Source organism: Protopterus annectens, chromosome 11.part0 (assembly GCF_019279795.1).
Source record: "Protopterus annectens isolate FY-2018-M chromosome 11.part0, PAN1.0, whole genome shotgun sequence".
NCBI lineage: Eukaryota > Metazoa > Chordata > Ceratodontiformes > Protopteridae > Protopterus > Protopterus annectens.
Window position 1 is genome coordinate 1435379180 of NC_056745.1, and position 16435 is coordinate 1435395614.

Sequence of the window (16435 nt, forward strand, 5' to 3'; positions counted from 1 at the left end):
TTGATTGACACAAGGTTGGAGATGCTGTCGATAAAGTGACAGTTAAAGAGTGTGTCAGTTTTACTAGGGGATATATTGGGATAAGGGCTAGTATTATGTTTTGTGCCTAGTCTGACAAGTGAGTTGATTGATGACCAGAATTCTTTGGGGTTATGAGAGGTGTTAGTTCACAGGCTGGTATAGATTTTTTTTTTATCAGTGACAATGAGATTTTTGACTTTGTTTCGAAGTTGTTTGTAGTAAAGTACTTTGTCAGGGGTTTTGGATTTTTGCCATTCATTCCATGCTTTGTCTCTCAGTGACATTAGTTGCATGGTGGCACATGATAGCCATAGGGCATGATTGATTTGGTTCTTTTAGTCCAAGTGGGAGCTAAGTTATTTGGAATGGTTAGGAATTTGGTATTAAAGAGATGTACAGCTTCATTGGAGGAAGAGTTTTTTTTAGGATCGACCAGTTAGTGAACTGTAATATGTTCAGAAAGGTCTGTATATTGAAGTTTGTTTGGTTAGATAATCTTGTATACATGGGTACTAGGAGTATGTTTTGATATTCTGATGGTATAGGATTGCATGTGATCACTTAGAGCGTTTGGAAGAGTACCTGATCTTAGAGCATTAGGAAGAGTACCTGATCTTAGAGCATTAGGAAGAGCACCTGATCTTAGAGCGTTAGGAAGAATACCAGATCTTAGAGCGTTAGGAAGAGTACCTGATCTTAGAGCGTTAGGAAGAGTACCTGATTGTGTATATTTACTTGGATCGGATACTAGAATCCAGTCTAAGGCTGATCCTTGTGTGCTGCTTTTGTCATATCTTGTAGTGGTTGCTACTAGTTGAGAGAAGTTGTAATAATTTATGGAGGCAGTGGGACAGGTAGATGTAAGAGCTAGTCAATTTATGTTGACTTCACCAAGAATGATAATTTCGTAAGATATTTGTAGAAATCCAAGACAGGATGTTTTCAAGTGTTGGAATGTTTTGATCTGGGGAATGTAAATGATTACTATACACAGATGCTTTGAGTTATTTATTTTTAGGATCATTATGAGTAGTTCAGCAATATTGAATTTAGGGATGTGGTCATAGTAATTAGTAACAGTGAAGAGACTATCATAAAATAAGGTAATGCCACCTGCTTTTTTATGTAATCTGTCTAGTATGATTAAATTATATCTTGGGGGGAACTATTTAAACATCTTTTATATTGGGTTTAAGCCAGGTTTTTGTGGCAGCTAAGAAATCAGGTATATGTAATACAACCCCGGCATGGAAGTCTGAGATTTTGTTGCAAATGCTTTGAAAATTGTGGGTAATGAATTTCAGATTTTTGCTTTATGATGAGTTTGTAGACTTAGGGGGTGGAGGTAAGGGGTAGAGGTTGGGCCTGGATTAAGACGACCATCATCAGAGAGGGATTAATGAAATGTAAGTGGACAGTTGCTTGAGTTATACCTCTGAACCTCTTAGAGTAAGAAATCTGAACAAAGCTATGCATAAAACCTGGACAAAGGCCCAGAAATATGAACAAATTTTAAATATTGCTCTTACAAACATAGAAAGTTGATAGAATCACAGGTTTTGCATTAGTATGAATTTTCTGAAGGGTATGAATTCTGAAACTCAAATGTCTGTCATTAGTTTCTACCTTAAATCTTTAATGATTTGCCACTAATTTGCCAGAAAACCACAATTTTATAAAAAATGGACCAAAAATATGAGGCAAAAATCAGGACATTCTGCGAAAATCTGTACAGTTGAGAAGTATAATTTGAGTATAAAACAGAATTTAATTATATAGTAATAAGGCTTAGTGACTTTGGAATTGTATTGAGAAAGTTTTATTTCTGGAGAGGGCAAAGGATAAGTCTGAAGTACACTAGGAGATATGTTACAGAAACGTTTTGTGTTGTGGGGAATGGCTGTGGGTGATGATATGGAGTGATATGGAAATTGATATTGCATGCATGGTAGCTTACTTGTTGAAGCAGGAAAAGAAAAGTTAAAGATATGTAGGGTAAGAGTGGTATGGTTGAGGGGGGCATGGTGTTTGCTTAGAGTGGATGGAGTATGATTTTAAAAAAATGTGTTATGATTAACGGCAGTAACAACATACAAGGTGGTGGCTGTAGCTAAGGGTAAAAGAAAGTGGTTTTGGTTATAGATTGCAGTGTAAAGATAGACGGTCTTAAGAGGAGAGAGTAGTGATATATAAGCTAGAGAATGCTTTAATTGGTTGGTTTGATTATGGGGAGGGGTTTGAAAGGTATAAGTCTAGAAATAGTGAGGTTGGGTGAGATTTGCTTGTAGGGTAGGGGAGCGGAGTAGGCCTAAGCACAGTGAGGGTGAATGGAGTGGGCAGAACCCAGTCACAAATGCATGAGTGTCAAGAAAAACAATCAGTAAGGACAAGCTAAGTTTTGGTTTAATGGTAACTGCAGTAACTACTAAATAATTGCACGGGAGAATTACAGGTATGGATTAGATAGACTGCAGGAAGGACACCATAGCAAAAAGTGGGTTATTAGGAGTTAATAAGAGTGGAGATCAGAGAATGCAACATGGGTAAGATGGGAAAATGGAAAAATAATTAACTAGAAAGATGGTACGATGGGGTAAAAATCTATGGTGAGGAATAATAGTAGGAAGATAAGAGAAAAACGGAAAGCAGTAAGGGGTCGTTAGTGCACCCCCGTCATGTGCTGGAGAGCCGTTTAGAGTTATTAACAGGTAATATGGATTATACCATACAGCAAGTTACAGGCAGGAGCTGAGCACAGGGGTCTGAGCAAATAGGTGAAGCCTGTTTGCTTTTGGTCAGTGGTCTTTTGCAGCAGTTGATTCTCGGTTTTGAAAGCGAGTCTTTACCTAAGATAAATGAGAGAGAGAGCTAGCATGAATGGGTAAATTAAGGTGGTCAAACAGAGAAGAAAAGTAGCCAGGAAATATTGCAAAAGCTACAGGAAGGCACAGAAGGGAATTTCTTTTAGTGCTATTTTTGTACCGTGCACACCTTTGCAAATAGTTGTTTTTGTTGTTTTTTTAATATTCCCTTTTTTATTGATTTTTTAGTTACGTAATGTCATATATTTCTAATGCTATTTATTGTTGTCTGAAACTTAAAACTTTATTAAAAGTAATTGAGTAATAAAAAAAGAATGATCAGGAAATTAGAAAATGTCATGTAACTAGTCCTATGGCAGCAGGTGTAAGTGTAGGGTTGGAGAACAGAGGGTACAAGCTACTAGTCCTGTGGCAGCAGGTGTATGTGTAGGGTTGGAGAACAGAGGGTACAGGTGTGCAGCCTATTTTTACTGTTGTGACAGTGCAGTTTGTAGTAATGAACTGAAAAATATACAAGTGTTATTTCAACATTCTTGTCGCAATAAGTGTAAGTGTAGAACTGATATACACATGCTCCTGGTTTCTAATACAGGATATTCCACACACTTTTACTGTTATTCCGCTTCCCATTATATTCACTCTTACTTTTAACACTTTAGATAGTGAAGCTGATATATGAGGGATGAGACACCATTACTGCGTTTTCAGATGTATTACTGAGGGTATACTGTCTACTATACTTCTAGAAGTATAATTATGCTATCTGGACTTGGATGGCCTTCACAATTCAATAAGACATACACAACTGAATCTATGTCCAATAACCTTGTCAGGTCAGACACATACGTGTGTAACACTTCAAGCTGTCAGCTGTATTTATGTATGATACCAGAGTATGTCTGAACAGCACTTTTTCTGTTGTAAAGATGGAAAATCAACACTGTGGAAGAAAATATGTTGTCCCTTATGCCTAGATGTCAATCCCACAGTATAAAAATCAATTTTCCTCAGTGTATAAAAGCAGAAACAAATGTGTCAGGTCATTACATGTATATCCCCAGTGCATGTCTGCAAACTTAACTCACCTAAAAGATACTTTCCAGTTTTCGATATATATATATATATATATATATATATATATATATATATATATATATATATATATATATATATATATATCAGTCCTCTCTTACTGAATTAAAAAATTAAAAAAAAAAAATGGGCACCTGTCCAACAAAAAAGAAAAGTGTCCCATACATATCTCTCCATTTCACACACATGTCTTCTTGATACACTTGATTTGGTCCAATTGGTTATACAACATGGATACATTGTTGTCAACCCTCTGTCTGGAGATGACAATCCAAATTCAGCTAATATTCTGCACATATGATAATTTTTTCCTGTTGAAGAAATGGATAGCTATGGATCTTTCCTGCCTCCCTCCTGCACGCTCCTGTATTGCTTTCCCTTTGTTCTTCCCCCTGCTTGCTCCCCATTTCACCACTTTCCTATCTACCCCATTTTAACACCTATAATCTGGTCAAACATAGAATCACACACAATACACATAAGTAGCAGAAAAAGGAATGGATCCCTTCACTTTTTGGCCTCTATGTTTGCGCAGAGTTTCATATCTCACAGCAATGCCAAGCAATGGTGAGTGGCCATACAATGCTGTGGTTATCTCCCCACAATGCCGGTTAACCCTGCTGCACTATACCAACCCACAGTAACACATGTACTATAAAGAATTCATGTCATTGCATTATCACTGTTTAGTTACAAGTATTTAAAAGTATTAGATACACCAGGACTCAAACCCATTATCATTGGGTCTATATTAGAAGAACGAAAGAATGATAATGCCTGTTCCCGTGAGGCACACAGTACATACATAGGTGCTTGACAACATTAATGGCATGACTAACATTCATGACAATGTGGATTGTGCCATATATATGTATATCTATATGTATATATATATATATATATATATATATATATATATATATATATATGTGTGTGTGTGTGTGTGTGTGTGTATGTATATATATATATATATATATATATATATATATATGCGCCATGCCCACCAGTCAACTAGACTGTATTGATCATAATGTCACATACAGCTATAGCAGTGTCCCTCCTAACAGCTCTAGCAGATGTCACGGTGTCAGGACAGAGTTTGTGATTGCCCTCATAGAGTGTGGACATGTCATAGGATCATAGGAGTTTACTAGGCTATTGACCTGGAGGTCATTTCAAGCCTAGCCATTTCATCCCTATGTAATGCCATAGATATGCTAGTCAATAGCCAGGATTGCATTTAGTAATGACTGCCCATATCCAGGAGGGTTGTGGGTGCTATCCCTGGTAAAAATTTATGGTGCCCTATCCACTCATCCAGGTTTCTTTTGAACAGTGTCATAGAGGTGCTGTGTTTCACATGAATTGGCAGCCTATTCCAAAGAAGCAGCAGTCTCTGGGAGATAAAGCTGTCTCTCCAGCATGTCCTATTTAAGTCACAGGCCATATTTAGGTCCCTGAAATGGTAGCTCTAGTCCCGTTTGATTTATGAATGTGCAGCAAATTCATTAGGTTTGGGTCTTGGGTTATTTGTAAGCCAGGCATAAGTCTTCCCTAAGAAGTCTATACAATACCGAGTATAGTGACAGGGACCACCTTTGTCACAATGAGTTGGCATACATCTTATTGGCCATACTATTAGTTCTACAAGTGTGTTTGTGTAGAATCATCTCTTATCGTTCTAAATCCCATATGTTATGTCAGAGGTATGGGATTACAGGTGGTATTATTCTGATATTGTCCATGATTGTGCATGCTTCTTTTAATGTTGTCCATGCGCCTTTACTTGTGTCCCACTTGCTAGAGACCTCTGCTGAGATTACACTCATATTCAGGCAAATCAGTTTGGGCAGCTTCACAATATACACCCTACCCCAACTGTATGTAACATCCCTGACAGATGTCCTCTGCATTATTCATGTAAGGATGCTTATCTCACACAGACATCCTCCCCATTGTTTTGTCACCTTGTATGACAGTCACATGATACACATTTTCGCTGTGCAGTCCCTACCGTACTAGACTGATATGTGTTTAGGGCTGCTGCTGTAACAATCTTTCACTGACATGCCCTCATCAGCTGTACATTAGGTTGTTTCACCTGTCCTCTTTCCCTGTGTTCATTCCTACAATTCATCTATGTGTCCCAAATCAATAAACACACTTACCCTGAGTGTTTATTCTACATGGCAGTCCATGTGCTGTTACAGATCAATTACACCGCTTCAGTACAGAATTCCAGGAATAGAATATCACAATACTCTGCACTGTAGATGCACTGTCCTGTACTGTATCTGATCATATAAATAACTATCAACTTTCCAGATTTTCACAGAATGCCCAGTTTTGCCTTATATATCTTTTGTTGTGTCCTTTTTTAAATTTGCGGTTTTCTGCCATATCAATGGGATGATCTCAAGACTGATCTTCTTCTTCTTTTGGCTTTTCCCGGTTAGGGGTCGCCACAGCGGATCACCTGTTTCCATTTCTTCCTGCCCTCTGCATCTTGCTCTGTCACACCAACCACCTGCATGTCCTATCTAACCACATCCATAAACCTTATCTTAGGCCTTCCTCTTTTCCTGTTACCTGGCAGCTTCATCCTTAGCATCCTTTTCCCAATATACCCAGCATCCCTCCTCAGCACATATTTTATTTATATATTTATTTATTTCAGTTTGATGACCGGGGAGGTCCACTGGGCTCAGGAGCCCATTTTCAGTGGAGGCCCGGTGAGAAAAGCTCCACATTACAAAATACAAAGATAAAAACAAAAATACAAAAGATAAAATTTAACATAAGATTCAAGGTACAGATACATAAGGATGCAGCCGTCAGTCTACATGGTATGAATGCTGGTAATTTGTGATACAGAGGCAATATAAGGAATGGTGTTTACATAACATATGAGCCATATATTGAAATGGATGATTAAAAGGTTACAAAGAGTCTGAGTCTAGTAATGGCAGAGTGGTAGAACAAGCATAAATGTTAGGGAGGGGAATAAAGGGAGAGCAAACTATTTACAGTATTTACATATATACACAGGACAACAGTAAACAATAAGTAGATATGAACAAGGTTGATGGTAGTAAAAAATTGAATAGCATTACTGTTAATATGTACAGTGAGGAGGCTAGGTGGGGAAACTGCAGTTGCACTTCCACTTAGAAAACAGGGAGGAATGGAGTAGAGTTTTGAAATTATTAGGATTTTCTGTCAATCTTAAAGTAGGAGAGAGTGAGTTCCACTTTTTGGCTAAGGAAAAAGAAAGGAGGTGCTGCCCGGCAGGTCGTTTTGGTTTGTGGACATTGAGTAGGTTTAGGTGGGCCAATTGAAGTGGCCTATTAGGGGTATATGGTTGAAGGATGTTGGATAGTGCAGGACATTTAGAAGGGTTAAATAATAGTCTGTGGGCAGTGGTAAGTTGGAGGTAGTCTAGAAGGTTAGGGAGTTCTAGCCAGTTTAGTGACCGGAGGGCAGAGCAATGATGGGAGGAGTGTTTGGCTTTGGTGGCGAATTTAGAAATTTTGTTATAACAAATTTCCATTTTTGAGGAGGTGGAGGCGGATAAGTTAGTTAATAGAGGGGCACCATACATTAGTGAGGGAAAAAGATAGGTAGTGGCAAGCGTTTGTTTAGAAGAAGTTGAGAGATAGTGGAAGTTTCTGTATAACAGGCCAAGTTTTTGATGTGTTTTCATAATGTTGAGTTGAACATGGGTGTCAAATTTTAGGTTTTCATCGATAGTGACCCCAAGAAGTTTGGCATAGGGGACAATTTCTATGGTAGAATTGTTAAGGCTTCTAATTTTGAAGGTCTTTTTGTCAAGAGCGAAGGATTTTGTGGGGGAGAAGAGTAGTATTTTAGATTTGTTAGCATTTAGAGATAGGTGGTTTTGGAGCATCCAGTTCTCAGTGGTAGAGAAGGCATTTTGTATGTGTGCTAAACGTTCAGGGAGGTTGGTGCACAGCAGATTAAGGTGGAGTCGGCGTATTGTACGATTTTAGTATTTGGGATGGCAGAGTGGAAGTCATTGATAAAGATATTGAAAAGCATGGGGCCAAGAATGGAACCTTGGGGAACTCCAGTGGGGGTAGGAAGGAAGGAAGTTAGAGGTGCCTTTTCTCAATTTTACAGCTTGAGATCTGTTGGAAAGGTAACTTGAGAACCAGGATAGTGTATTGTTGGAGAGGTTAAGGTTAGATAGGTGACTAAGGAGATGAGTATGGGAGACAGTGTCAAAAGCCTTAGAGAGATCAAGTAGGACTGTTGAAACTATTTTGCCAGAGTCACGAGCATGATTGACTATATCTAGGAATGAAAGTAGAGCAGTTATAGGGCTATGGCCAGGACGGAAACCATGTTGGGTGTGAGAGAGGAGGTGGTTTTCAGTAAGGAAAAGCATTAGCTGAACATGAACGCATTTTTCCAGTATTTTAGATCTAGGGGAGAGGATGGCTATGGGACGAAAGTTTGAGGTATTATTGTTTATGCCACCCTTATGAAGGGGGTGTATAAAGGCAGTATGCCACAGCTTAGGGACATATGATTCCTGTATGGATCAATTGATTAGGATGCTAATGGGGAGAGCGATTCCATCTGCAGCAATTTGTAAGAATTTAGATGGAATATTATCTGGGGCATTTGAGCAAGGTTTCAGTTTGCTGAGAAGTTGTTTTATATATGAGGTAGAGACTGGTTTGAGTTGAAAAGTGGGGGGAGGATTGGGTTTAGAGGGTGGGGTAGAGTGACTGAACTGTGAGGATGGGTTAATAGTGAAGGACTTATTTAGTTCAGCTATAGAATTAATAAAGAAGGAGTTGAAAAGAGTAGCAATTTCTGTGTCGGATTTGGTAGTATCAGGGCAAGGATTATTTTTGGTGCCTGGGTTGAGAAGAGAATTAATGGACTTCCAAAATTGTTTGGGGTTTTTAGAATGGTTGGCTTGGAGAGTCATATAGTAGGATTATTTGTCTTTGTATATAAATCTTTTAGTAAGATTGCAAAGTTGTTTATATTGAAGTAGGGTCTCAGGATGTTTATTATGCTGAGGTAATTTCCACCATTTGTCTGTCTGTCGCATGAGTTTTTTGGTTTCCCTAGTTAACCATGGTGTGAATTTAGATTTGATTCTTATAGTTCGAGGAGGTGCTTGGGAGTTAAGCATATTTAGGAAGGTAGAGTTAAAGGTTTCAACGGCACTGTCAAGTGGTAAAGCCTTTAGATTATTCCAGTTAGTTTGTTTGAGGGTATTAGAGAAAGTTACAGGATTAAAGTGAGTTAGGTTGTGTGTATGTAGGTATTGATGCTGGAGGGGGGGAGACAGGGTTGCTCGGTGGATGAAGGCTGGCAGGTGGTCACTGAAAGAGTCGGGAAGGATTCCTGAGTCCAAGATATTATTAGGGTGGGTAGCTAAGATCCAGTCAAGTGTAGATCCTGGAGGATTGCTCTTGTTGGGTCTGGTAATAGAATTGGTTGATTGAGATCCAATGTCCAAACCAATGCAATCTCACCTCTCTGGTTTTGTCTCCAAACTGTCCAACCTGGGCTGACCCTCTAATATACTTATTCCTAATCCTGTCTACCCTCGTCACAACCAGTGCAAATCTTAACATCTTTAACTCTGTCACATCAAGCTCTGACTCCTGCCTTTTTGTCAATGCCACTGTCTCCAACCCATATAACAAACATAGCTGGTCTCACTACCCTTTTGTAGACCTTCCCTTTCACTCTTACTGGTACTCGTCTGTCACAAATCACTACTGACACTCTTCTCCACCCACTCCATCCTGCCTGTACTCTCTTCTTCACCTCTCTTCCACACTCGCCTTTACTCTGAACTGTTGATCCCAAGTACTTAAAGTCGTCCACCTTTACCAACTCTACTCCCTGCATCCTCACCATTCCTCTATCCTCCCTTTCATTCACACACATATATTCCATCTTAGTCCAGCTGACCTTCATTTCTCTCCTCTTTAGAGCATATCTTCACCTCTCCAGGGTCTCCTCAACCTGTTCCCTACTCTCACTACATATCACAATGTCATCTGCAAACATCATAGTCCACGGGGACTCCTGTCTGATCTTGTAATTACATACATTTGAGTTTCAGACTTCAAATCCTTCAGAACATGTATTTTAACACAATCCCCTTGTTATTTTAATACATTTCTAATGAGCATATATGTCAAATATGTCCATATTTCTGGGTCATTGTCACCCCATTATGTTGGCCTTTGTCCAGATATCTTGCACTAGGAGGTTGAGAGTTATCTGTTATGCTCTGGTGATCATTGTGGCATTCTGAGCAAAACCACAGACCTTCAGTGCTCTGGTATAAACAAGATTGCTATCTGTGTTTGCTTACATGGTTTTCTGGCTGGCAACACGGTCGCCAGCCACGAAACCTTGCTTATTGACTTTTAAACGAGGAGTGCGGCATGGTAATGCAGTGAGTACTGCTGCTCACAGCACATGACTGTACACACATGTAAACTCCATGTAGGCTTCACGGGAAGCCTACATGGAGTTTATTGAATCGCAGGGTATGTCTAGTTTGTTTTAATTATTTCAACTGCAGATGTTTTTGTTTTATTTTTTAAAGATTGTAAAATTATTATTCTCAAAATGTTCTGTAATAATTTTGGGCCTTCATTGAAAATGGGCTTCTACAAGTCAGACTTTCCCAGTAATCCAGTATTAATCAATCAATAAATAAATAAGTAAATAATAATCCACATACTAGAACAATGCCCCATAGCAATCAACCATACATCATGCTTACTCCCAAAATAGAACACTGCTTCTCTGGTAAGTGTCTCCTACAAATGAATAAATCACACAATACTGCAGCTGATTCTTTATACTCCTTTTCTGTCTCTAGAATACTGATCTCAAACCACCAGTTATCAGACAAAAACAGAAAAAATAAAATCCTTTACAATAGAACTCAATTGTTCTTTTCCAATCCCAGATATAAAACATATTCATTGTATCATACTAACTACTTTTCTTCTTAAAGTCTTTCAAAGGTCCATACCCCTGATCCCACCTCTAAATCCTACAGCACTTTCTCCCCACTTTCCCTTTCTATTTCACTACTGTCTTTGCTCCCTCTTTAACATTTTCCAAATACATCTAGAATGTTAACATCCACTATTTAGATGTCCTGCATGTACTCATGGACAAACTATTTGGCATTTCTGAAGTTGGAGTTTTTTGTTTTTTTGTACTTGTGGAATTGCAGCATCACAGTGTGTGTGTGTGTGTGTGTGTGTGTGTGTGTGTGTGTGTGTGTGTGTGTGTGTGTGTGTGTGTGTGTGTGTGTGCGTGCATGTGTGTGTGTGTGTGTGTGTGTGTCTGTGTATGTGTATTGCATATTTACATTGAACATATTTAATTTTGTTGTCTCATCAAATTATTGTACAAAGATATACATATATTTTTTGATGTGTGTATCTTGTTACTGGAGCTTTTCCCCCTGTGTCTCTGCTGAAATGGGGTTACTCTATATGCCCAGTTGATCAATCCCAGTAAACAAATGCTAATAAACAAATAAATACATAAACACATAAAAATAAAAAATTACCACCCCTTCTACCACATTCGCCAGAGTTAAAGAAACTAAGTCACTTTAAAATAAATTTTACGGCGGTAACCTACTTTATCACTAATTAATAGGGTACTATGTGGAACTAAATGATGGTTGAGGTTCTTATGGCATTGTGCCCACAGGTCCAGTTCTAGGTCTGCTTTGCAACCTGCATGACAATTTCCTTTACCTGAAATCATGATGATCTTCATGTAATTTAAATTATTTATATAAATCCATCCATATATTCATTAATCCATCCATAGTCCCTTTCCTCATTTTTGCACATGGGGTTGGGGTGTCACATAAACAGTGACAAACATCTAGAGCAAATGTTCACACCACCAGGTGACAAGCCCTGCCACAGTAGTTCTTCCATACCACCTCCCACACACATATGTATGCACACACGCACACTGACACATATGGCCAATTTAGTGTGTCCAGTTCACCTACTGCATGTCTTTGGAATTTGACAGGAAAATGATGCAACTGGAGAAAATCCAGATGAGCACAGGGAGGACACACAGACTCCACACAGAAGGCACACCTGCCAAGAATCGAACCAGGGAACCTCTTTTGAGACTCTCATTCTTTGTAAAAGGTGATAGGGCTCATTATATTCTTACTCCCAGTAAGACAGATTCAGATTGGAGCATACACTGGGTTTACATAAGTGTAATATTTTAGTATATAAACTTGTGCATTTAGAAAAATACCTCTAGGAGGTCCAGTCATCTCTTGTTAGTAGTCCCAAAATGAGGGTGTATTACTCTTACTTCCACTTGCAGACCCCCCCTTCCCCAGTCTCGTGCACTACAGAGTAATAGAAGCACTAAAGCAGTTTCTCATGGAGGGGTCACTCTTATGCTTAATGACATTAAAGTGAATCAAGTTTTAACTCATTCAGAATTTGACCATTAAGAAAGGTACTTTCCCTTGCTATAGATGCAAAGCCTGTCTGTACATAGACAAGGATCATTGACTTTTACATCCTGTAAATAAACGGGAAAATAGCACTAACAAATATGTGGACTGTAACACAAAGGACTTGATTCATGTAGCTAGATGTGACAGTTGCTCAGCATTCTATGTATGGAAGACAGAATATTTAAAGTAAGGATTTTGCACCACTATAGTGATATCAGACTGGATGTCAGAACACATGCTTTAGCATGTCATGTGTATATACATCCCACTCACCAATTCTTATTTTCCTGATTAGAAAATGTGGATTTTAGCAATAGAGGTGGAGATATTAAAAATCAAGCAGAAGTAGTAGAATTGAAGTAGATAGCAGTCCTGCAAGCAGATAAGCAGCCTGGACTTAATGGCATGGTCCCTTTAAAACCCTTACTTAAGGGTAGAAGCTTCAGGAAATGATGTAATAACTTAACCGGATGAAAGGATCTACTTATTCTCCTGTCTCTAAAGGTTGTTTATGGATCCGAAGAAGGCAGTTTGCCGAAAGTGCTTGTCCCCTAACAGCTATTTTGTGATTTTGTGATTTTAGATTTTAATCTGTTTATTAAATGCTTTTTGCCAGAGATTTTAACTTGGAAGCTTCTCCTGTCTCCGTGGCTGAACAATGATTTTATCATCAGTCACGTTTTAACTCATGGTAGCCAAATGAAAAGGCCGAGAGCTGCTTTTCACATGATTGAGATCTTGTTTGCAGTGCAGTAAGGTACACTTAGCTTTAACAGCTGTCACCGTTCTTAGACATAGATGATAAAGGCACACATTTCTCTAAATTCTCTCTCTCTCTCTCTCTCTTTCTCTTTCTCCTCTTGTTCTAGTTTAATCGAGCCATAGTAGCCATGGCTACAGTGTCCTATAATGAAGGAGCTGCATATCTTCTTGATTTATAGGCTTTCTGCTCAATGCACCCCACAATCTATACAACAAATCACAGTGCATCAAAGGCTTTGTGCATCTCTGTGATTCATTGTCTAGACTGCAGTGGGGTGGACCAAGAAAAAGCCCAGAAGCTTTCCATGATGGAGGGTAATAGCATTAACAAACTCAGGCGTCTGTATTGGGTGACACCATGAATGCCTGTGGAGGTCCTGAAAGAAAATGCTGTAGTCAGTGTGTATCTGTGTGTGTGTATGCAGAATGGGTTCTTTTTAAGCAGGTAAGTTTTATTTAACACTGGCAGGCAATCAAATAGTCATATGAATTAAGTGTCTCTGATTTTGCCTCATATTGTTGGCATGTTCCTTGTAACATCTACGTTTTTTCTCGTCAATTGTTGAAGGTTGCAATCACTAAATAATAACGGGCATCTGAGCGTCAGACTTCATATCCTTCAGAAATTGGATGCTTATCCAAATCCTTTTATTCTAGTAAATTTCTAAGTGTATAAGAGGAATATTTAAAAGGTGTCCCTAATTCTGTGTCTTTGTCCCTGATTCTTGCACTACGAAGTCAACAGTGATTTAATACGTTACTATCTGGCCTTTATTTAGGATTTATTTTATAATAGCTGGACATCTGATATATACACAAAGTAGCTATAATTACTGCGGATGTCTTTGGAGGAAAATGTCAAATTGCTTGCTCATTATTCAGGCTTTGCAGAACTAATGTATTGTATGCAAAGCAACTAGGAATAATGTAATGTGTGGCTACTGTTTACGTAAACAAAGTTGAAATACCTTACATGACAATCATTTCTGTTTTATTACATAAATGGCTATATCTCCTGGTGAGGCTGGGAATATCTGTTGAAGAAAGTTTATGACCCTCTTGTTGTTTGGTTAGTTTAAACAATCACTAGTCTGACTTTTCAGGAATAGTGTGCATTTTTGTGATGCAAGATTGAATTTATTTTTGTGAAGTAGATGGAATTTTTACTGTCCTGAGTATGATCCAGATGACTAGGGTTTGAGTAGCACTGAAACTTAAGAGGAAAAGGAATAAGAAGGATGGACCTGCTTGCCTCTTTTACATGGGGATGTAGGGGACTTGTCTTGGATGTGTGTTTAGCTTCTAAACCCCTAGATGAGAGTAGATATGACACAAATATGTCTGCCTACAAGTGGGAGGAGCTACTGAGGTCAGTGTCACTCTTGGAAGTGGTTGATAAAAGTCTTGCATTGCCTTATTGGATACCCAACACTGGATGATTTTAGGCATGCATATGGAAATGGAAGGGCTATAGAAAATTCTCTGTTTGGTTGACGGCCAACAAGTGGCTGGGTTAAGATTATAAAATAAATGGTCATAAGGCCAGAAAGCAAACCATCACACATCCAAACATCATAGTCATAGAGGATTCCTTTGTAAGATGCACTGACATTCATCTGGCTGATCAAGGGGGGGTAGGTCACAATCAGCTGCCTATTGGCCACATAAGACATGCATGCAAGTCCTTGCACCACATGTACACATATGACTCAGTCATAGTACATGTGGGAGTAAACAGCCTGTGGCATCCCTGCCTGGACTATATAAAGAGTGACATGATGGAGCTTTCAGAATATGCCCAGAGAGACATGCAATTTACCTTCACCTAGAATGATGCCACAGTATGAACAAAGAATGACTGACCTTAAAAATTAGCTTAGCTTTTGGTGCCATTTGAAGGGGATCCAGTATATATATATAGAGAGAACATGGTAGACAGCCTTAACTGCTTTATCAGAGATGGGGCCTACACTTGGGAGGAGGGACAACAGGTGCATGCCATCCCTGATTTACTAGGGATTGTCTGCACCTGCCCCCCTAAGCTTTTGTATATTATTAAAAGCCTTGCCCACCTGCATATGCATTTTTTAGGCAAAGCTAGATGACAAAAGCTTCCAACATTGCAAAACTAAATTTGGAAAACATGAAGGTATTGTTGCACAATGCTAGGACCCTGAATAAAAAATACACTTCCTACAGGCACACTTTACCCAAGGGTGCATCAATAAATCCATCATCACAGAGACCTGGTTCAAGCATACTGGGAGTGACCCATCAGTACATTTCAGTGCCTACAAAGGATTTAGGCCCACCACACTATATGAAAGCACTAAAGGCTATGGTGACTCTATATTCATAGAACAGAATTATTAAGTAGAATAGCAAACTGGAACTTTTCCATGCTCAACTTAACATTAACAAAACCCCATATCACATTGCAGCCAACTGTAGGACTTCCTCAATGACCCACTTGACCCATGACCCCTACCTATCTAACAGGGAAACCCTAAGCATTCAGCCATACACCATTCTCTTAGGGAACATCAGCTACCTCTCCATTAACTGGGACACTTATACATCCCTAAACATTAATGTCTAGAGATTTCAGGACTTCACAAATATAAACTCACTGGACCAGCTAGTCTGTATCCCAGTAAGGGTTGAAAATGATTTTGATTTAGTTCTTACCAATATGGGACATCTCTGTTCCCCTCCAATGGTAGCACCCTCCTTAATTAAATCAGACCATAAAATCAGTCATATTCAGCAAAAAAAATAAATAAATAAAGCTGGAAGCACCCATTCAATAACTCAGTCTTCAGAGATTATGCCAAGGCTAATCTATTAATGCTGAGTGATGACCTGGCCAAATCCAACTTTCCCTTCCACCCCGAGGACCCTAGTAAAATTTGGATTTCTTCACCAGCAATATCTATGAATATGTTAAAAATGACATAGAAGTATCTGTCCCCCCAGAATACATACAATATCACGTTATCACGTTTAACAATAAACCGTTATGGTGGAAGCCTAATATAAATGGGGTGTACGATAAAAGGAGAAAAGCTCATTGCATGTAAAAGAAGAACAAGTCTAATTCTGCAAATGGCAAGAACACTCTTGGAAGGACTAACACAGAACTTCAGACCTTAATTAAATCAACCAAAACAAAGTAAAAATAGCCACCCAAGCAAGAGACAATCACAAAGTCCTT